The sequence below is a fragment of the Drosophila biarmipes genome, unplaced genomic scaffold (genome assembly GCF_025231255.1).
Source record: "Drosophila biarmipes strain raj3 unplaced genomic scaffold, RU_DBia_V1.1 ptg000009l, whole genome shotgun sequence".
Lineage (NCBI taxonomy): Eukaryota > Metazoa > Arthropoda > Insecta > Diptera > Drosophilidae > Drosophila > Drosophila biarmipes.
The window spans coordinates 1,809,282-1,831,794 of NW_026114530.1; the positions used below are offsets into that span (position 1 = coordinate 1,809,282).

General features: G+C 47.5%; 1 pseudogene; it reads left to right on the forward strand.

The window, feature by feature from the left end:
• LOC127011810 (uncharacterized) overlaps positions 1-6,043 on the forward strand; it is a 129,102-nt pseudogene extending 123,059 nt beyond the window's left edge.
• The last annotated feature ends 16,470 nt before the right edge of the window (positions 6,044-22,513 follow it).

Here is a 22,513-nt window from a genome sequence, read left to right on the forward strand (position 1 = left end):
GTTTACAGTGCCGGGAAAGGGCTTATTCCAGTGGAGAGTAATGCGTTTGGACTCCATTCGGCATCTGCGGGTCACTGGGTCCATTCGGTCACTGGGTGATTGAACCCGAGATGTCGCCGCACGCATTTGCGTACCAGGACGATATCACAGTGATCGGGCGCACACTAGAAGAGCACAAGGCAAACTTGAAAGAGTTATTCCGGCAGTTGAAAGACGCTAATCTGAGATTAAACCCGGAAAAAGGACAGTTTTTCAAGATGGAGCTGCTGTATTTGGGTCATAGAGTGATTAGCGACGGGATAGGCACGGATCCGGAAAAGGTATCATTAGAGAGCTAAGACAGTACCTGGGAGAAGCATAATGGTACCGGCGATTTGTACCTGACTTCGCAAAAATAGTCAAACCTCTCAACGATCTGCTGCGCAAGGGCAACAAGTGTGGACACAGGAACATCAGTCGGCATTCGAAGAAGTAAAGGCAAGGCTGGCAGACCCCGTACTGGCGTGCCCAGATTTTGAATAACCATTTGTCCTGCAAACGGACGCAAGTGATTACGGTATTGGGTCATTTTAACCCAGGAAACTGAACGTGGCGAAAAAGTGATCTCTTACTCAAGACGAACGCTTAACGGGCTGAAAAAACTACTCCACGACCGAGAAGGAGTGTTTGGCAATAGTCTGGGCGATCCGGAAACTGAAAACATATTTGAAAGGGTACCACTTCAAGGTGGTAACCGACCACATGGCACTGAAGTGGCTCAACAGCATCGAGAGCCCTTCAGGAAGGATCGCCAGATGGTCCCTGGAGTTGCAGCAGTATCACTTCGAAATAGAGTACAGGAAGGGACAACTCAATGTGATGAAAAGACGCATTGTCAAGGCAGCCACTACCAGTAGCGCTGGGAGGGATCAAGGAGACATCGGTGGCGGAAGCCTCGCATCATGCAGCTGGATTCAGGACATGCGCGGAAATATTAGGGACATACCACACTCTACGAGAAACGGTGCTGAAAGAGAACTACCACTCACCGGCAGCTGGCCACGTAGGAAGCCGAAGGACAATAGCACGTCTGGCAGCCCAGTACTACTGGCCAGACATGCACCGAGATGCTCGAGCCCACGTAAGAGGGTGCGAGACATATATCAGATGCAGGCGGCTGGGAAAATGCTAACGCAGTTGCCGTAGGAACCATGGGCTACAGTATGTGCAGACTTCGTCGGACCCCTGCCGCGTTCAAAACACGGCAACCAAATGCTGCTGGTGCTGAAGACAGGTTCTCCAAGTGGACTTAATTGGTGCCTCTGCGGAGCGCGACGGCCGAGTCCCTAAAGAATGCGTTCAGGGAGCGCATCATCGCAAGGTTTGAGGTCCCGAAGATAGTCATAACGGACAACGGAGTATAGTTCAGCAGCAAAATCTTCCATATACCCCGCAAGAGAACCCAACAGAGAGAGCAAATAGGACCGTGAAGACAATGATAGCGCAGTTCACAGGGCAGGATCAGAGAAACTGGGACCGCCAAACATAACACAGAGGCCGCGGGGAACGACACACATTGCAGATCCCCATGAGGCCTGCCAAATGTGCGGCGGCCAATAACACTGGGCACGAGGATGTCGACTCCAACGCCTGTTGTTCTGCTGGGTGTGCGGGAGAGTAGGTGTCAGGAGCGTCGAGTGCTGCCAGCAGGCGGGAAATGCCCAGCGACCTCAGCCGCAGAAAGGCGATCGGGGGTCACAAGATGCTACCTCTCCAAACTAACGGGCAAGCTAATCGGGAGGATTACGATGACACAGCGGCAAGATAGGTTGGCAGACGGAAGGTGCGGCGGGAGCGATGAACAGCTGGAGGTGGAGATCGCATTCGGGAACAAGTGACTGACCATGAGCCTGCTGATACTGCCAGGGGTAGTGGATTCATTGGTATTAGGATGAAACTTTCTAACTCAAGTCGGAACCAAGATAAGGTGTGATGGACACGAGGTGATAATACCGACCACATGGCACTGAAGTGGCTCAACAGCATCGAGAGCCCTTCAGGAAGGATCGCCAGATGGTCCCTGGAGTTGCAGCAGTATCACTTCGAAATAGAGTACAGGAAGGGACAACTCAATGTGATGAAAAGACGCATTGTCAAGGCAGCCACTACCAGTAGCTCTGGGAGGGATCAAGGAGACATCGGTGGCGGAAGCCTCGCATCATGCAGCTGGATTCAGGACATGCGCGGAAGTATTAGGGACATACCACACTCTACGAGAAACGGTGCTGAAAGAGAACTACCACTCACCGGCAGCTGGCCACGTAGGAAGCCGAAGGACAATAGCACGTCTGGCAGCCCAGTACTACTGGCCAGACATGCACCGAGATGCTCGAGCCCACGTAAGAGGGTGCGAGACATATATCAGATGCAGGCGGCTGGGAAAATGCTAACGCAGTTGCCGTAGGAACCATGGGCTACAGTATGTGCAGACTTCGTCGGACCCCTGCCGCGTTCAAAACACGGCAACCAAATGCTGCTGGTGCTGAAGACAGGTTCTCCAAGTGGACTTAATTGGTGCCTCTGCGGAGCGCGACGGCCGAGTCCCTAAAGAATGCGTTCAGGGAGCGCATCATCGCAAGGTTTGAGGTCCCGAAGATAGTCATAACGGACAACGGAGTATAGTTCAGCAGCAAAATCTTCCATATACCCCGCAAGAGAACCCAACAGAGAGAGCAAATAGGACCGTGAAGACAATGATAGCGCAGTTCACAGGGCAGGATCAGAGAAACTGGGACCGCCAAACACAACACAGAGGCCGCGGGGAACGACACACATTGCAGATCCCCATGAGGCCTGCCAAATGTGCGGCGGCCAATAACACTGGGCACGAGGATGTCGACTCCAACGCCTGTTGTTCTGCTGGGTGTGCGGGAGAGTAGGTGTCAGGAGCGTCGAGTGCTGCCAGCAGGCGGGAAATGCCCAGCGACCTCAGCCGCAGAAAGGCGATCGGGGGTCACAAGATGCTACCTCTCCAAACTAACGGGCAAGCTAATCGGGAGGATTACGATGACACAGCGGCAAGATAGGTTGGCAGACGGAAGGTGCGGCGGGAGCGATGAACAGCTGGAGGTGGAGATCGCATTCGGGAACAAGTGACTGACCATGAGCCTGCTGATACTGCCAGGGGTAGTGGATTCATTGGTATTAGGATGAAACTTTCTAACTCAAGTCGGAACCAAGATAAGGTGTGATGGACACGAGGTGATAATACCGGCCAGGAACTACACAATGGGTGGCTCGAGGAGAGGCTATCGGTAGCAGTCGTACAACAGGAAACCGAATATGACGACTCAGCGAACTTCCTGGTGGCAGAGCTATCCAGTTTCAAAACCATGACAGGAATGTCGAACATGGCAGAGCATCAAATAACGATGAAAGACGACAAACCAATAAAACAGCGATACTACCCAAAGAACCCGAAAGTTCAAGGGGAATCAATGCGAAGGTGGACGAGCTACTCCAAATCACTCAACCAGCCCACACAGCTCTCCTATCGTTATGGTTAAAAAGAAGACGGGCAAGTGGAGACTGTGCGTCGACTTCAAACAGATCAACGCCAAATCGATAAAGGATGCCTACCCGATGCCTCGAATAAATTATATCCTCGACCAGCTGAGAGAGGCACGGTACATAAGCAGCTTGGACCTGAAGGATGGCTACTCGCAAATCCCACTGAAAGAAAGCAGCGTTTACAGTGCCGGGAAAGGGCTTATTCCAGTGGAGAGTAATGCGTTTGGACTCCATTCGGCATCTGCGGGTCACTGGGTCCATTCGGTCACTGGGTGATTGAACCCGAGATGTCGCCGCACGCATTTACGTACCAGGACGATATCACAGAGATCGGGCGCACACTAGAAGAGCACAAGGCAAACTTGAAAGAGTTATTCCGGCAGCTGAAAGACGCTAATCTGAGATTAAACCCGGAAAAAGGACAGTTTTTCAAGATGGAGCTGCTGTATTTGGGTCATAGAGTGATTAGCGACGGGATAGGCACGGATCCGGAAAAGGTATCAGCCATCGCCGAATTAGAGCCACCGTCAACAGTTAGAGAGCTAAGACAGTACCTGGGAGAAGCATCATGGTACCGGCGATTTGTACCTGACTTCGCAAAAATAGTCAAACCTCTCAACGATCTGCTGCGCAAGGGCAACAAGTGTGGACACAGGAACATCAGTCGGCATTCGAAGAAGTAAAGGCAAGGCTGGCAGACCCCGTACTGGCGTGCCCAGATTTTGAATAACCATTTGTCCTGCAAACGGACGCAAGTGATTACGGTATTGGGTCATTTTAACCCAGGAAACTGAACGTGGCGAAAAAGTGATCTCTTACTCAAGACGAACGCTTAACGGGCTGAAAAAACTACTCCACGACCGAGAAGGAGTGTTTGGCAATAGTCTGGGCGATCCGGAAACTGAAAACATATTTGAAAGGGTACCACTTCAAGGTGGTAACCGACCACATGGCACTGAAGTGGCTCAACAGCATCGAGAGCCCTTCAGGAAGGATCGCCAGATGGTCCCTGGAGTTGCAGCAGTATCACTTCGAAATAGAGTATAGGAAGGGACAACTCAATGTGATGAAAAGACGCATTGTCAAGGCAGCCACTACCAGTAGCTCTGGGAGGGATCAAGGAGACATCGGTGGCGGAAGCCTCGCATCATGCAGCTGGATTCAGGACATGCGCGGAAATATTAGGGACATACCACACTCTACGAGAAACGGTGCTGAAAGAGAACTACCACTCACCGGCAGCTGGCCACGTAGGAAGCCGAAGGACAATAGCACGTCTGGCAGCCCAGTACTACTGGCCAGACATGCACCGAGATGCTCGAGCCCACGTAAGAGGGTGCGAGACATATATCAGATGCAGGCGGCTGGGAAAATGCTAACGCAGTTGCCGTAGGAACCATGGGCTACATTATGTGCAGACTTCGTCGGACCCCTGCCGCGTTCAAAACACGGCAACCAAATGCTGCTGGTGCTGAAGACAGGTTCTCCAAGTGGACTTAATTGGTGCCTCTGCGGAGCGCGACGGCCGAGTCCCTAAAGAATGCGTTCAGGGAGCGCATCATCGCAAGGTTTGAGGTCCCGAAGATAGTCATAACGGACAACGGAGTATAGTTCAGCAGCAAAATCTTCCATATACCCCGCAAGAGAACCCAACAGAGAGAGCAAATAGGACCGTGAAGACAATGATAGCGCAGTTCACAGGGCAGGATCAGAGAAACTGGGACGAGAAATGGCCTGAGATCATGCTGTCAGAAAATACGGGTGTTTTGGAATCCACAGGCTACACACTGGCGTTTATTACTCAAGGCAGAGAACCAAGGCTACCGAGCGCCCTATACGACAGGAAGAAGGCTACCCGCTGAGACCCCAGGGGAGAAGGCCAACAAACTCGGGGAAATGTTCGACTTTGTAAGGTGGAATCTGGATCCTCCTCCTCCCAGGATCAGGCTAGGCATTACAAACTAAGAAGGATACAATGGACACCAGCGGTAGGGGACGTCGTGTCGGCCAAGGAGCATCTTTTGTCAAAGGCGGTGGAGGGGTTCGCAGAAAAGTTGGCCCCAAAATACGACGGACCTTACCAGGTCACGGATTTTGCATCACCAGTAATCTGCAAAACACGGCACGTGAACACGAAAAAAGAGAGGACCATCCACGTGAGCGAGCTGAAATAACAACAAACACAGAACACAAGCGAGCAGCTACAAGCAGATACATTATACGAAAAGCACCAGTAAAACCCCAAAGATTCGTGAGGGATACTACGAGAGGAGTCCGAGGATAACTTCGAGAATCTTCATAGAAAACGGCAGAAAATAACCAGAGGAGGACTCCAAGGATGCCAAAGAGGACACTGAGAAAAGGGTACAAGGATAGCTCCCAGGATGCCCAAAGCATACGTGGAAAAGAACCCGAGGATAACTCCAAGGAGATCAAGGATATCGGGTGCGAAAGAAGAAGCACATCGATAACTCCAAGGATGCTCGAAGGATAATGAGGAAAGACAAGCCAGGAAACTTAGCTTCAGGAGTCTGAAAGGGCACTCATGGTCAACAAAGGCAACCTGCCAAGAAAGATTCCGTTGATGAGTCGGGTGAGAGATCAGAGTACTTAACCACGCCTCAATAGGCGACCGATTGGCACTGGACGATAAAATAAAAATATCGGTGATGATGAACATCGCGGCGAACAAGTGGCAACGCCGCACCTGCGATATCGATATCGTGAGCAGGCCCTCTGGCTATTTAGAGCCGATTAGTATCGGTGCCCAGTGGGAACAGATGGAGGATCGGAGCGGGAGATTTAAAGTTGCTATGCGGAGGACGACCGGCGCTGTGGAAACGAAACAAGGTTGAAAGCGTCGAGGGAACGTCGAGGGAGCAACGAGGGAGCGCCGAGGGAGCCAGAAAGTGATGCGCCATGACTCAAGGGCTAGGATATACAAGGGAACATCGGAGAGTGGGAGCGCTGATTTTTCTTAAATCTTTCCCGAAGTAAGGGAATAACTGAATAACTCCACACAAATCTCAGCAGCAGATAGCCGGCCGCTCACCAGGTACGCGACGAATTCGCGTAGTGGCGGGGTGGCGAAGAGCGGTTGGAGAACGTGAGAGTTTGGAGATCAAGGACGGAGACGTTAGAGTTGGAGAACGGGAGAGTTTGGAGAACGTGGCATCTTGGAGTGCAAGAGAGTTTGGAGACATGGGAGTTTGGACAGCAAGAGGGTTTGGAGAGCAAAAGGGGTTTGGAGACCAAGAGAGTTTGCAGACCAAGAATGTAGAAAGAGAGAAGACTTGGCGGGCGGAGCGAAAGTGCCGAGTGCAAATGGGAGTAACGGGACGCCGCCGGACTTTAGACGCGGCCGTGAACTTTGGACCGAGAAAGAAGGTGCCACATCTCGGCAGCGGTGCGGCACACAAACATGCCACATGCGTCACCGGAATCAGCGGGATGGCAGCATCAAGCTGGACGTCGGCGGGAAGCAGTGCGTGAAGGATAAGAGGGTCAAACAGGAGCCATGGACTTTAGACCCGATGTGGACAGTTTCGGCGGGCCGTGCGCAAAAAGGGAATAACGGTTCCCGGAGGCCCTTTATAAACCCACAAGGCGCTGGCAGCGAGGATCAGTAGATTGTAATCAGTCAGTCGATTACGGCCAGTCAAACACAATCAGTCAAAACAAGCATTTGAACGAATACCAACCAAGCAAACTACGAGGGAGCCACAACAAGGCGAGTCGTCGGAACCAGCGCCGTGGGAGCCTACAAGGAATTTCCGAACTGTGACACAGGTGGCCTTGGTCTAAAGAAGCACCACACTGCTAAGTCAAGGCGGTCTGTTCATTCCTGCCAACGAGGTCCAGGCGTTACGCCTGGAGGGTCTACCAGTGCCTGAGTCCTGAAAAGGAGAGGCGTCCGATGTTCAGGCACCATTTTTGCCGGCGTAAGCTACGTCGTATTCGGGTCGTGGGATCTTGGTAAACCTCTCTCCTCTCCAACATAACGAGAATTAATATTTAAAGTGCCTGGAAAAAATAATATTAACGCGTAAAGTTCGTCAGTCGTCAGTCCACACTGCCCCACAAGCCTAGCTCTCGCTTGATTGCAATACGATCGGGCTGTGTTTTGGCCATATTCCCTCCCTTTTACACATTCGTGTGCATATGGATCGTGACGGGCCTCGCACAACGATCCCCTATTGTCGAGGTTGTCCGTCGAAGGTTATATCATTGTTCTTGACCTACTCCACTGCATTGAAAAACTGCAAACGTCGCTCAGAGTGCTCTTGAAATTGTACATACAACTACAAGGCTGAACCTCGCCGATGAAATGTTATTACTATATATGTCTAAACGTATAATACATATAATTTATATTAAAAGAATATAGAGATAATAATAGAATTAATTTTTGGTCTTAACTAAAAATATATTGACATTGCCCAAAAATATGTTCTTGTCTAGAGAGAGAACAATGACTGTGGGAACTGTTGATATTATGATAGCTTTTTGAAGCCTATTACAATGAATGAGTGGTGAAAATTCCAGACGGAAGGTCTCAATATATAATTTCTCTAAATCATCTACCGCTATGGGTAGGGATGTTTTTAATAAATCGGAAACTTCGCTCCGACACACTTACCCCTTTTTATTTAATCCTGTTCGATGAGATCTCGACGATCTGGATCCTGGGTTTCGGGAGATGTTAAAATTGGCTTATATATGTTTATACGTGCGATACTTGATGGGCGCTCACAAAAAACATAACAAGAAAACAACGTTACACAAAAATATAGCACTATAGCTATATAAATATGTATATACTCGTATGTATGCATCGTACGGGAACTCCACAGTGGCACACGTCGGTTTCAATGGTTGAGCTGGTCAGTGCAGCTCCAATTTCTTGTATTAGTTGTCGGTCTTGCTTCACTTGTATTGAAAAAAAAATGGCATGCACTTGCTTTTTGTTGTCTATTGTTGTTGGCTATTTACTATTTTTTGCTATGAATTGCCACTTAATTCGCCCTTTATCGGCTTATTGTTTTTTTTTTTTCTTTATGTACACTTTTGCCTCGACTGCTTTTTCCTTCTTAGGCTCCGATGTGTGCAACTACTTTCTCCAGGGCGTGGTGCTGGTCGCGGCGTCGCTAAATGGAACGTCTGTTTATCTTGACGACCTTAAGGAGCACTATTATCAGGAGTAGACCAACTATGATCTTCATGGTCTTGTTTACATCCTGTATACCATCGTTGTGGTCAACGATCTCCACTGTGTTGATGACATTGGCACTGCTGCCGTCGACTTTGGACGTTTTACTGCCCATCTTGGGGGGTCCTTATTGCCTCCAGAGTGCTTTGTTGCACTCTTCGTCCTCTAGGGTTGGGATGTGGTCTTCCTTCGGAATAAGGGTGTCCTCCAGGAAAGGACTTAGGTGTCCTTATAAACACTAGTTTTCTTCCGATAGCTCTTGATCGGAGCCAGCGGAGATCAGAACAAATTCTGTCTGCCTTCTACATTTCGGCTGACCTCTTTTATACCGCGCTAGAGATTTTGCTAGCCCTTCCGTATTGGATGAATTAACTAGGGGTTCCCACCTAGGGATAATGTTTCACTATTTCACTTATCTGAGAGGTTATTGACCGGTTGCCGTATTTTGCCACCTGCTGGATTACGGTTACCAGAAGGTCCTGAGTCCGGTTAGTCACATGTACCTCTCCCTCTGTCTCAATATTCATTGTTTGTTTCTATATGGAATCTTCTTTACAAGGAGGGCGTACGTAACCGGCTCGAAGTGATCGATGCGGAACACATGGAATGACGTCGCAAAAGGAATCTGCGTACCTTTGGTTTTGTTGTTTCCTCTTTTTTTTATTTATTTATTTATTCTTTTTCAGGCGCTGAGTGACGTGTGGCTTCGACCCACGCCTTAGAAGATCCAGTCGGGCTTATTATATAATCTGTGTCATATGGCAGGGTTTTATTGCATAACAATAATATTTGTTCCGAAAAATAAAAGCTTTCCGGCCCCGCACGGATATATACATGCATACATACCTGTAAAGGGAGAAGGGGAAGAAAACAAAACAAACATTCAAAGATAGTTAAATACTACAAAAAATAGAAGAAAATATGGTATTAGTTGTTGGTGCCTTCATCATGGTTTTTTTGTAACCGAGGCTTCGCAGCTGCATTGTGGAGAATATTATTATCATTATTATATATATATTTTTGTTCCCAAAAAAGTACATGTATAGGTTCTTATTTTTATTATTTTTTTTAAATTTATTTATAAACTTTTCTTATCTTAATAATAAACGTTATTCCTAGGCTCCTTCAGGACCTTTGCCCGTCCTGCCTTGCCAGTAGTCCCAGGCTTCGGCTCCATTTGTGGAGCTTCATTGGCATTGGTCCTCCTGTACCGTCGGTTTTTTCCTTTGTATTCCTGTTGTTTGGGTGTCTGCTTCCACTCGTGTAAGGGTCTGACAGGTTTGCATTCAGCATTGCTGGATGCCCTCTTCTTCGAGATGGATACTCCGGTTCAAGCCGTGCATCCACTCGATCAAGAGCGCCAGATACGACGTTTCATCTTACGGAGCCGACAGGCGGCGCGGATGGCTTTTTGGTGGATTGCTTGCATCGTATATGGTACCATTTCGGTCTCTGCTTGGGGTTTTTATAGCAGCGGAACGAATTCGGTTTGGTCCAAGCTTGGCATTATATCCGACAGCTTTATTACTCTGTTTGTAGTTTTTTCTGTAGACAACTTGTCCTACTGAAAATTCTACTATCTTGCTGCGGGTGTTATACGCCCTTGTCGCGCGTTCATGAGTTCGGTTGAGTCCCTGGGTCACTTTTTGGCGTATGAGTTCCATCTTGTCTGGGAGGTTTATCTGGTAGTCTCCTGCCGGTATACCACCTAACTTCCGTAACACTGGATAGGCCGTGCCATGGGTAACCATACGCGTTCCGATCATGGCGTAGTAAAGTGCCATCCCAATTGGCTCATGTTGGCCATTCCTAAGAGCACACTCTATTCGACTTAACTGGGTATCCCAATTCCGCTGATTCGTTGCAATTATTGCTCGCAAAATTTGAAGTACCGATCGGTTTACTCTCTCAGCCGCGTTCGCTTGTGGGGAGTAAAAGCCAGATTTTACGTGTGGAATACCATACCATTGGCTCCCCAAATATTTGGGACCCAAACTGTTTTGCCGTTGTCAGAGTGTATGAACTCAGGGATCCCGTACTGGTGGAAGACTTTTGTCTCAAGGAATTTTACGACCTCTGTAGCTACTGCATGTCCCATCGTCTGTAGCCAGACCAACCGTTGGTCCTTGGGTATGGTCCCATAAAGTCGATAAACAATCTCTGACCAGCACTTTCCCTGATACGCTGTTCTCCCATGGGTGGTCGGTCACTTTTGTTGGCAGTCTTAGTGATTTTACAGAGCTCACACTCTTTCACTATCTTTTGGACATCTACAGCCATCCCTGGCCAGTAGTAGAAATCGGGTCGTAGCTCGGTGGGAACCCAGAGCTTCCATGCTCGGCCCTCATCCACGGCGTCGTTTAGGCAGAGGCCCATCCGTTTGTAGACGTAGCCTTCCGATATTTGAAGGTCTTTATTTTTACCTAACTGATGTTCCACCGCCTGCACCAGTTTGACATAATCCGGTGATTGGACCGCTGTCGAATCCAGGTTGATGTGTAGGTCCAGCTCTTCCGCACCAGTCTTCTGTAGCTCGTCCATATGAACTCGTGAGAGTGCATCAGGGACTACATTTAGTGATCCTTTTCTGTGTTCTATGGGGAAGTCAAACGCTTGCAGCTTCAAACTCCACCGTGCGAGTCTGCCTGACAAGTCTTTCTGACCCATCAGCCATTTTAGACTAGCGGAATGTTCCGCTGTGCCTTGTTCAACTTGACTGACATATAGGCAATCGGGTGTTCCCCTCCTGAGTCATCGGATTGGAACAAAACTCCTCCTACTCCCGTGGTGGACGCATCACATTGGATGGTATATGGTTTCTTGAAGTCTGGGGGGATAAGTACAGGTGCTGAGGACATGCTGGTTTTCAACAGTTCAAACGCCTTAATTGCTTCTTCCGACATCTCAATTTTCTTCACCCGGTCTTTCTTCAAGCACTCGTAAAGCGGAGCCGCTGTCTGTCCGTAGTTTTGAATAAACCTCCTGTACCAACCAGTCATACCCAGGAACCTTCGCATCTGTTTGGTGGAGCTAGGCTGAGGAAATTCCTATATCGATTGTATTTTTGCCACGTCAGTTCGGATGCATCCTCGCCAACCACGTACCCTAGATACCTGTAGCAAAACTTGCTTTTGTCTACATTAATGGTTAGCCTGACCTGGCTCAACATATCTAGGTGAGCTTCAAGTGTAGGTGAACAAACCAGCAGGTCATCCAAATACACAAATACATTTTCGCGCAGCGCCGCTGGTATAACTTTATCCATTAGTCGGCACATTCTCGGTGCAGCATTGCACAGGACAAACGAGTCACTGGGGAACTCCAGCTACTGTTGCTCTCCTCAATCACGCCAAGACCTAGCATGCGGTCTAGCTTGGCATACACCAGCTTTTATTTAGCTGGGGATATTGGGTAATGTCGCTGTTTGATTGGTAGGTCCTCGTTGGTAACTTCAATTACATACTGTTCTAGACTGGTCTTTCCTAATTTCTTATCCAGGCATGAGGAATATGTGTCTATCACTTGCAGCAACTTTAAATGTTCTTCTGGAATGAGCTGATGCGGGGTATAAGCCGTCTCGTGCTTGAGCGTGTCGTTCATACCCAGGTCTCCAGTCATAAGGTCGACCTCTGGTGTTGTTTTAACGGTGGCAACCTCACGTCTACCTTTACCAGGGAAAGTGAGGCCGAATGTATTCCAAAAATTAGTACACACTCTTCATTTAGCTTTCTTATTGGCCTCGACCTGTTTTTCAACAAAGCACTTTATCTAGTAACGCAAGTATTTCTTCTCCATCAACCTTTGTTTTGGCAAAGAAGCGGTTGTCGTTTTGCATGCTCACTACTGTGTCCACTACCTTTTGTTTGAGCCGGCGATTGTCTGCTCTGACATCATATAACTTTAGTATTTTTCGTGCTGTTCGTTTCTCGTTATTGGCGAAGATACGTTCGCGACCTGAGCATTCTTGTCCATCCCCACAACGCCCCCGAGGTTATCGGCTGCGCATGTTTCTCCCGGTGCTCTTTAGCCAGCGATTAACTCGGAGACCTTCTCTTTTGAGCTCCGCCAATGAGGTTATCGGGGATGTTAACAGCAGTCCCTCCATTTGGGAGTTCATATTGTCCTTCAAAAGCTCGATAAATTCTTCTTCAGCGATTTTGTGCTTGAGCTTGAAATGCAAGTTGTGCATATCCGAAACCTAATCGCTAAAAGTTTCGTGCGGTCCCTGTCTGCGATCCATTAGTTCCTTGACTTTCATGAGGTCGCTCGCAGTAGTGGAATACGCCCGTCTCATTTCTTGGGTTAATGAGTAGTAGTCGAAATCGAAATCTTCCGCTTTGTCCTCCATAAGTTGCTAATATAATTTAGTGGCCGCAGCGGTCATCGGAAGATGGAACTCAGGAAAGACCTGTTGGCGACTGAGGTCATACAATTCTTGCAGTCGGTCCAGCTCTCAACAGACATGCCGCGCCCGCTACCGTCGAACTTTAGGTTTCATCTGTCTCGTCTGTCATCTCTTGATCTCGGTCCCTGACATGATGCGTTCCTATCGATCTCTGGATGCAATTGGTGGCTCGTCTCCCTCTCGTCTGGTCGGAATTGGGTGTTCTTAAACGGTGCATCTGACTATTGAGCATATCCTGTGTCACCGGTTCCAGAGGTGAAGTCTCTTGATATCTCCAGAAGCTGGCAGTAGGATTTGGAAGAGATCGGGTTGGTGAGGGCAGTCCCTTCGGTTCGGGCCCCCTAGTTGTTGTAGACTGCATTTCGGCTACTTGCGCTTTCACTGCTTCTATTTGGGCGCTCATACCACGCTGCATCTCGTTGCTCTGCCTCAAAAGCTCTATCAATCTCTGCTCACGTCGCTCGGCAGCTTCTAAGCTATCCTCCTCGTGTCTCTGATATTGAGGAAGCATACTTGATATCCCTCTAAGAGGTCTGAGGGGTAAATTCTCTCCACCGGCGGCTCCTTCCATTCCGGGGGCTTGGTCCAGATTGTTTTCTTCGGACAGGGTGTCTACCTGTACTGGCTGATTCTGGGCGCGCTTGCACTCCGGGTTTGGTGGTTTTCTCCGCGCGTAGTTGCGCGGGTCAGTTTTCCGGTGCTGGGTTGGATCAAAATCTTCTTTTTGGCCCCCTACATTTATACATTTGGACCTTCTTTTAAGGTCTTCGCTATTTTTTTTTTTTTGTATAGATTGCCACTTGTGCTGACTAAGGCATGCACTCACTTTTCACTTTACGTTTGGTATAACCGGATCACGCGCCTCTTTTCCAAGCACGCGGTCTGCGACGTAAACGCTAAATAAATAGACAATAATAATGTGAATATACTGAGGGGTGCTGCTCTCTGCTCCGCAAGTCTCTCTTCGCCCCAAGAACTAAACACAACAGGTACCCCTAACTAGGGGTGTCAGCCGCTTTTACACAACTGGGTTCCGCTAAGCTAACATGCCCTTACTTTCCTTTTCTAGTCAGCGCAAAAGTTTCAAACGAAAACGGGCTGCACCTAGACCAGGAATCTGTCCAAAACCCACTCCCGCCAGTAGTCGGAAATCCGGTTGTTTGACCGATCATTCTCGGGCTCCACACCCGCCTTCCTATTTCTCTGGACTCGAACCAAGCAAACGACCTGACAAACTAGCCTAATACGTTGTAGGGCGCCGGCCAGAGAAATTAAAGATCGTCCCCCGCCCAAATATGTCAAGGGAAACAGTAAAGACTCGAACCAAGCAAACGACCGGACAACCGCCTTGTACGTTGGAAGGCGTCGGCTTTACGTTTCATACCCCCACCCCAATCTGTCCTGGATCGACAAACGAACAGTACAAGCGCACCGCAAGTGCTAAATGCGTTGCCGTAATATTTGCGCTCCTGCTATTCTCGAGCCTATCAAACGACCTGGCTAATGCCTAGTAAGTCGTGGGGCGTCGGCCAGAAAGCTCATCTAAATTATATTTACGTTAACTTCAACAAATAGTCTGTCAGCACATACTGTAGGTGTCGTATTATAAAAGGAATAACTCATACTTTGATTTAAGGAAGTTCCGGTAATTTGGCCATGCACAAAACAGGGAATCTCTTTTTATAGTTAAAATATTTCAAAGTCAGACCTCCTCAACACTGACAGTCACAGAAGCTGCGGACTTTAAAGTTAAATGTTTGGGATTAAAAACAATTAGGTAAGCATGTGCACATTAGAAACTTAATTCCCCCTGCTCTATCAAACAGTCAAATTACAAAAACTTAATTCCCCCTGCTCAATCAAACAGTCAAATTACTCATGGCAAATAAGAATGGAAGCTATGCCATACTCAGGTCAGATGTTTGACCCTGATAGAATTCTTTAAGGAATATGAAAATCCTGCGTTGGGCGCCATTTCTGTTACGTAGGCATATTAGTGCCTGAGTCCTGAAAAGGACTTGGGCCGAGGGAGACGCGTCCGATGTTCAGGCACCATTTTTGCCGGCGTAAGCTACGTCGTATTCGGGTCGTGGGATCTTGGTAAGCCTCTCTCCTCTCCAACATAACGAGAATTAATATTTAAAGTGCCTGGAAAAAATAATATTATAGCGTAAGGTTCGTCAGTCGTCAGTCCACACTGCCCCACAAGCCTAGCTGTCGCTTGATCTCAATACGATCGGGCTGTGTTTTGCCCATATTCCCTCCCCTTCACACATTCGTGTGCTAATGGATCGTCGCGGGCCGAGCAATACGATCCCCGATTGTCGAGGTTGTCCGTCGATGGTTATGTCATTGTTCTTGACCTACTCCACTTCTTACATCAGCACAACCCCATGTTAAAATTCTAGTTCACCATGGTTTCAACTTCGTTTTCACATTATAAAGCAAAACACTGAACATTCACGACTGCAAACGTCGCTCAGAGGGCTCTTGAAATCGTACATACAACTACTAGGCTGATACTCGCAGCTTAAATGTTAAATTTAATTACTGTATATGTCTAAACGTAATATACATATAATTTATAACAAAAGAATATAGAGATAATGATAGAATTAATTTTTGGTCTTAGCAAAGAATATATTGACATTGTCTAAAAATATGTTCTTGTCTAGACGAGAGAGAATAATGACTGTGGGAGCTGTTGATATTATGATAGCTTTTTGAAGCCTATTACAATGAATTAGTGGTGAAAATTCCAGACGGAAGGTCTCAATATATAATTTCTCTAAATCATCTACCGCTATGGGTAGGGATGTTTTTGATAAAACGGAAACTTCGATCCAACACACTTACCCCTTTTTATTTAATCCTATGCGATGAGATCTCGACGCTCTGGATCCTGGGTTTTGGGAGATGTTAAAATTGGCTTATATATGTTTATACGTGCGATACTTTTTGGGGGCTCACAACATAACATAACACGAAAACAACGTTACACAAAAAAATAGCACTATAACTGTATAATTATGTATATATATATGCATCGTACGGGAACTCCACAGTGGCACACGTCGGTTTCAATGGTTGAGCTGGTCAGTGCAGCTCCAATTTCTTGCATTAGTTGTCGGTCATGCTTCACTTGTATTGAAAAAAAAATGGCATGCACTTGCTTTTTGTTGTCTATTGTTGTTGGCGATTTACTGTTTTTTGTTTTTAATTGCTTGTTTTTTTTCTTTATGAACACTTTTGCCTCGACTGCATTTTCCTTCTTAGGCTCCGATGTGTGCCACTATTTTCTCCAGGGCGTGGTGCTGGTCTCGGCGTCGCTAAATGGAACGTCTGTACATCTTGACGACATTTAGGAGCATTATTATCAGGAGTAGACCAACTATGAACTTCATAGTCTTGTTTAGATCCTGTATATCATTGTTGTGGTCAAGGATCTCCACAGTGTTGATGACATTGGCACTGCTGCCGTCGACTTTGGACGTTTTACTGCCCATCTTGGGGGGTCCTTATTGCCTCCAGAGTGCTTTGTTGCACTCTTCGTCCTCTAGGGTTGGGATGTGGTCTTCCATCGGAATAAGGGTGTCCTCCAGGAAAGGACTTAGGTCTCCTTATAAACACTAGTTTTCTTTCGATAGCTCTTGATCGGAGCCAGCGGAGATCAGAACAAATTCTGTCTGCCTTCTACATTTCGGCTGACCTCTTTTATACCGCGCTAGAGATTTTGCTAGCCCTTCCCTATTGGATGAATTAACTAGGGGTTCCCACCTAGGGATAATGTTTCACTATTTCCCTTATCTGAGAGGTTATTGACCGGTTGCCGTATTTTGCCACCTGCTGGATTACGGTTACCAGAAGGTCCTGAGTCCGGTTAGTCACATGTACCTCTCCCTCTGTCGCAATATTAAGAGGCTCGAAGTGATCGATGCGGAACACATGGAATGACGTCGCAAAAGGAATCTGCGTACCTTTGGTTTTGTTGTTTCCTCTTTTTTTTTATTTATTTATTTATTCTTTTTCAGGCGCTGAGTGACGTGTGGCTTCGACCCACGCCTTAGAAGATCCAGTCGGGCTTATTATATAATCTGTGTCATATGGCAGGGTTTTATTGCATAACAATAATATTTGTTCCGAAAAATAAAAGCTTTCCGGCCCCGCACGGATATATACATGCATACATACCTGTAAAGGGAGAAGGGGAAGAAAACAAAACAAACATTCAAAGATAGTTAAATACTACAAAAAATAGAAGAAAATATGGTATTAGTTGTTGGTGCCTTCATCATGGTTTTTTTTTAACCGAGGCTTCGCAGCTGCATTGTGGAGAATATTATTATCATTATTATTATGTATATATATATATATATTTTTGTTCCCAAAAAAGTACATGTATAGGTTCTTATTTTTATTATTTTTTTTAAATTTATTTATAAACTTTTCTTATCTTAATAATAAACGTTATTCCTAGGCTCCTTCAGGACCTTTGCCTGTCCTGCCTTGCCAGTAGTCCCAGGCTTCGGCTCCATTTGTGGAGCTTCATTGGCATTGGTCCTCCTGTACCGTCGGTTTTTTCCTTTGTATTCCTGTTGTTTGGGTGTCTGCTTCCACTCGTGTAAGGGTCTGACAGGTTTGCATTCAGCATTGCTGGATGCCCTCTTCTTCGAGATGGATACTCCGGTTCAAGCCGTGCATCCACTCGATCAAGAGCGCCAGATACGACGTTTCATCTTACGGAGCCGACAGGCGGCGCGGATGGCTTGTTGGTGGATTGCTTGCATCGTATATGGTACCATTTCGGTCTCTGCTTGGGGTTTTTATAGCAGCGGAACGAATTCGGTTTGGTCCAAGCTTGGCATTATATCCGACAGCTTTATTACTCTGTTTGTAGTTTTTTCTGTAGACAACTTGTCCTACTGAAAATTCTACTATCTTGCTGCGGGTGTTATACGCCCTTGTCGCGCGTTCATGAGTTCGGTTGAGTGCCTGGGTCACTTTTTGGCGTATGAGTTCCATCTTATCTGGGAGGTTTATCTGGTAGTCTCCTGCCGGTATACCACCTAACTTCCGTAACACTGGATAGGCCGTGCCATGGGTAACCATACGCGTTCCGATCATGGCGTAGTAAAGTGCCATCCCAATTGGCTCGTGTTGGCCATTCCTAAGAGCACACTCTATTCGACTTAACTGGGTATCCCAATTCCGCTGATTCGTTGCAATTATTGCTCGTAAAATTTGAAGTACCGATCGGTTTACTCTCTCAGCCGCGTTCGCTTGTGGGGAGTAAAAGCCAGATTTTACGTGTGGAATACCATACCATTGGCTCCCCAAATATTTGGGACCCAAACTGTTTTGCCGTTGTCAGAGTGTATGAACTCAGGGATCCCGTACTGGTGGAAGACTTTTGTCTCAAGGAATTTTACGACCTCTGTAGCTACTGCATGTCCCATCGACCATCCGTTGGTCCTTGGGTATGGTCCCATAAAGTCGATAAACAATCTCTGACCAGCACTTTCCCTGATACGCTGTTCTCCCATGGGTGGTCGGTCACTTTTGTTGGCAGTCTTAGTAATTTTACAGAGCTCACACTCTTTCACTATCTTTTGGACATCTACAGCCATCCCTGGCCAGTAGTAGAAATCGGGTCGTAGCTCGGTGGGAACACAGAGCTTCCATGCTCGGCCCTCATCCACGGCGTCGTTTAGGCAGAGGCCCATCCGTTTGTAGACGTAGCCTTCCGATATTTGAAGGTCTTTATTTTTACCTAACTGATGTTCCACCGCCTGCACCAGTTTGACATAATCCGGTGATTGGAACGCTGTCGAATCCAGGTTGATGTGTAGGTCCAGCTCTTCCGCACCAGTCTTCTGTAGCTCGTCCATATGAACTCGTGAGAGTGCATCAGGGACTACATTTAGTGATCCCCTCTGTGTTCTATGGGGAAGTCAAACGCTTGCAGCTTCAGACTCCACCGTGCGAGTCTGCCTGACAAGTCTTTCTGACCCATCAGCCATTTTAGACTAGCGGAATGTTCCGTTGTGCCTTGTTCAACTTGACTGAAATATAGGCAATAGGGTGTTCCCCTCCTGAGTCATCGGATTGGAACAAAACTCCTCCTACTCCCGTGGTGGACGCATCACATTGGATGGTATATGGTTTCTTGAAGTCTGGGGGGATAAGTACAGGTGCTGAGGACATGCTGGATTTCAACAGTTCAAACGCCTTAATTGCTTTTTCCGACATCTCAATTTTCTTCACCCGGTCTTTCTTCAAGCACTCGTAAAGCGGAGCCGCTGTCTGGCCGTAGTTTTGAATAAACCTCCTGTACCAACCAGTCATACCCAGGAACCTTCGCATCTGTTTGGTGGAGCTAGGCTGAGGAAATTCCTATATCGATTGTATTTTTGCCACGTCAGTTCGGATGCATCCTCGCCAACCACGTACCCTAGATACCTGTAGCAAAATTTGCTTTTGTCTACATTAATGGTAAGCCTAGCCCGTTGTAAGCAGGCGCTGACCTGTCCCAACATATCTAGGTGAGCTTCAAGTGTAGGTGAACAAACCAGCAGGTCATCCAAATACACAAATACATTTTCGCGCAGCGCCGCTGGTATAACTTTATCCATTAGTCGGCACATTCTCGGTGCAGCATTGCACAGGACAAACGAGTCACTGGGGAACTCCAGCTACTGTTGCTCTCCTCAATCACGCCTAGACCTAGCATGCGGTCTAGCTTGGCATACACCAGCTTTTATTTAGCTGGGGATATTGGGTAATGTCGCTGTTTGATTGGTAGGTCCTCGTTGGTAACTTCAATTACATACTGTTCTAGACTGGTCTTTCCTAATTTCTTATCCAGGCATGAGGAATATGTGTCTATCACTTGCAGCAACTTTAAATGTTCTTCTGGAATGAGCTGATGCGGGGTATAAGCCGTCTCGTGCTTGAGCGTGTCGTTCATACCCAGGTCTCCAGTCATAAGGTCGACCTCTGGTGTTGTTTTAACGGTGGCAACCTCACCTCTACCTTTACCAGGGAAAGTGAGGCCGAATGTATTCCAAAAATTAGTACCTGTTTTTCAAGAAAGCACTTTATCTAGTAACGCAAGTATTTCTTCTCCATCAACCTTTGTTTTGGCAAAGAAGCGGTTGTCGTTTTGCATGCTCACTACTGTGTCCACTACCTTTTGTTTGAGCCGGCGATTGTCTGCTCTGACATCATATAACTTTAGTATTTTTCGTGCTGTTCGTTTCTCGTTATTGGCGAAGATACGTTCGCGACCTGAGCATTCTTGTCCATCCCCACAACGCCCCCGAGGTTATCGGCTGCGCATGTTTCTCCCGGTGCTCTTTAGCCAGCGATTAACTCGGAGACCTTCTCTTTTGAGCTCCGCCAATGAGGTTATCGGGGATGTTAACAGCAGTCCCTCCATTTGGGAGTTCATATTGTCCTTCAAAAGCTCGATAAATTCTTCTTCAGCGATTTTGTGCTTGAGCTTGAAATGCAAGTTGTGCATATCCGAAACCTAATCGCTAAAAGTTTCGTGCGGTCCCTGTCTGCGATCCATTAGTTCCTTGACTTTCATGAGGTCGCTCGCAGTAGTGGAATACGTCCGTCTCATTTCTTGGGTTAATGAGTAGTAGTCGAAATCGAAATCTTCCGCTTTGTCCTCCATAAGTTGCTAATATAATTTAGTGGCCGCACCGGTCATCGGAAGATGGAACTCAGGAAAGACCTGTTGGCGACTGAGGTCATACAATTCTTGCAGTCGGTCCAGCTCTCAACAGACATGCCGCGCCCGCTACCGTCGAACTTTAGGTTTCATCTGTCTCGTCTGTCATCTCTTGATCTCGGTCCCTGACATGATGCGTTCCTATCGATCTCTGGATGCAATTGGCGGCTCGTCTCCCTCTCGTCTGGTCGGAATTGGGTGTTCTTAAACGGTGCATTTGACTATTGAGCATGTCCTGTGTCACCGGTTCCAGAGGTGAAGTCTCTTGATATCTCCAGAAGCTGGCAGTAGGATTTGGAAGAGATCGGGTTGGTGAGGGCAGTCCCTTCGGTTCGGGCCCCCTAGATGTTGTAGACTGCATTTCGGATACTTGCGCTTTCACTGCTTCTATTTGGGCGCTCATACCACGCTGCATCTCGTTGCTCTGCCTCAAAAGCTCTATCAATCTCTGCTCACGTCGCTCGGCAGCTTCTAAGCTATCCTCCTCGTGTCTCTGATATTGAGGAAGCATACTTGATATCCCTCTAAGAGGTCTGAGGGGTAAATTCTCTCCACCGGCGGCTCCTTCCATTCCGGGGGCTTGGTCCAGATTGTTTTCTTCGGACAGGGTGTCTACCTGTACTGGCTGATTCTGGGCGCGCTTGCACTCCGGGTTTGGTGGTTTTCTCCGCGCGTAGTTGCGCGGGTCAGTTTTCCGGTGCTGGGTTGGATCAAAATCTTCTTTTTGGCCCCCTACATTTATACATTTGGACCTTCTTTTAAGGTCTTCGCTATTTTTTTTTTTTGTATAGATTGCCACTTGTGCTGACTAAGGCATGCACTCACTTTTCTCTTTACGTTTGGTATAACCGGATCACGCGCCTCTTTTCCAAGCACGCGGTCTGCGACGTAAACGCTAAATAAATAGACAATAATAATGTAAATATACTGAGGGGTGCTGCTCTCTGCTCCGCAAGTCTCTCTTCGCCCCAAGAACTAAACACAACAGGTACCCCTAACTAGGGGTGTCAGCCGCTTTTACACAACTGGGTTCCGCTAAACTAACATGCCCTTACTTTCCTTTTCTAGTCAGCGCAAAAGTTTCAAACGAAAACGGGCTGCACCTAGACCAGGAATCTGTCCAAAACCCACTCCCGCCAGTAGTCGGAAATCCGGTTGTTTGACCGATCATTCTCGGGCTCCACAACCGCCTTCCTATTTCTCTGGACTCGAACCAAGCAAACGACCTGACAAACTAGCCTAATACGTTGTAGGGCGCCGGCCAGAGAAATTAAAGATCGTCCCCCGCCAAAATATGTCAAGGGAAACAGTAAAGACTCGAACCAAGCAAACGACCGGACAACCGCCTTGTACGTTGGAAGGCGTCGGCTTTACGTTTCATACCCCCACCCCAATCTGTCCTGGATCGACAAACGAACAGTACAAGCGCACCGCAAGTGCTAAATGCGTTGCCGTAATATTTGCGCTCCTGCTATTCTCGAGCCTATCAAACGACCTGGCTAATGCCTAGTAAGTCGTGGGGCGTCGGCCAGAAAGCTCATCTAAATTATATTTACGTTAACTTCAACAAATAGTCTGTCAGCACATACTGTAGGTGTCGTATTATAAAAGG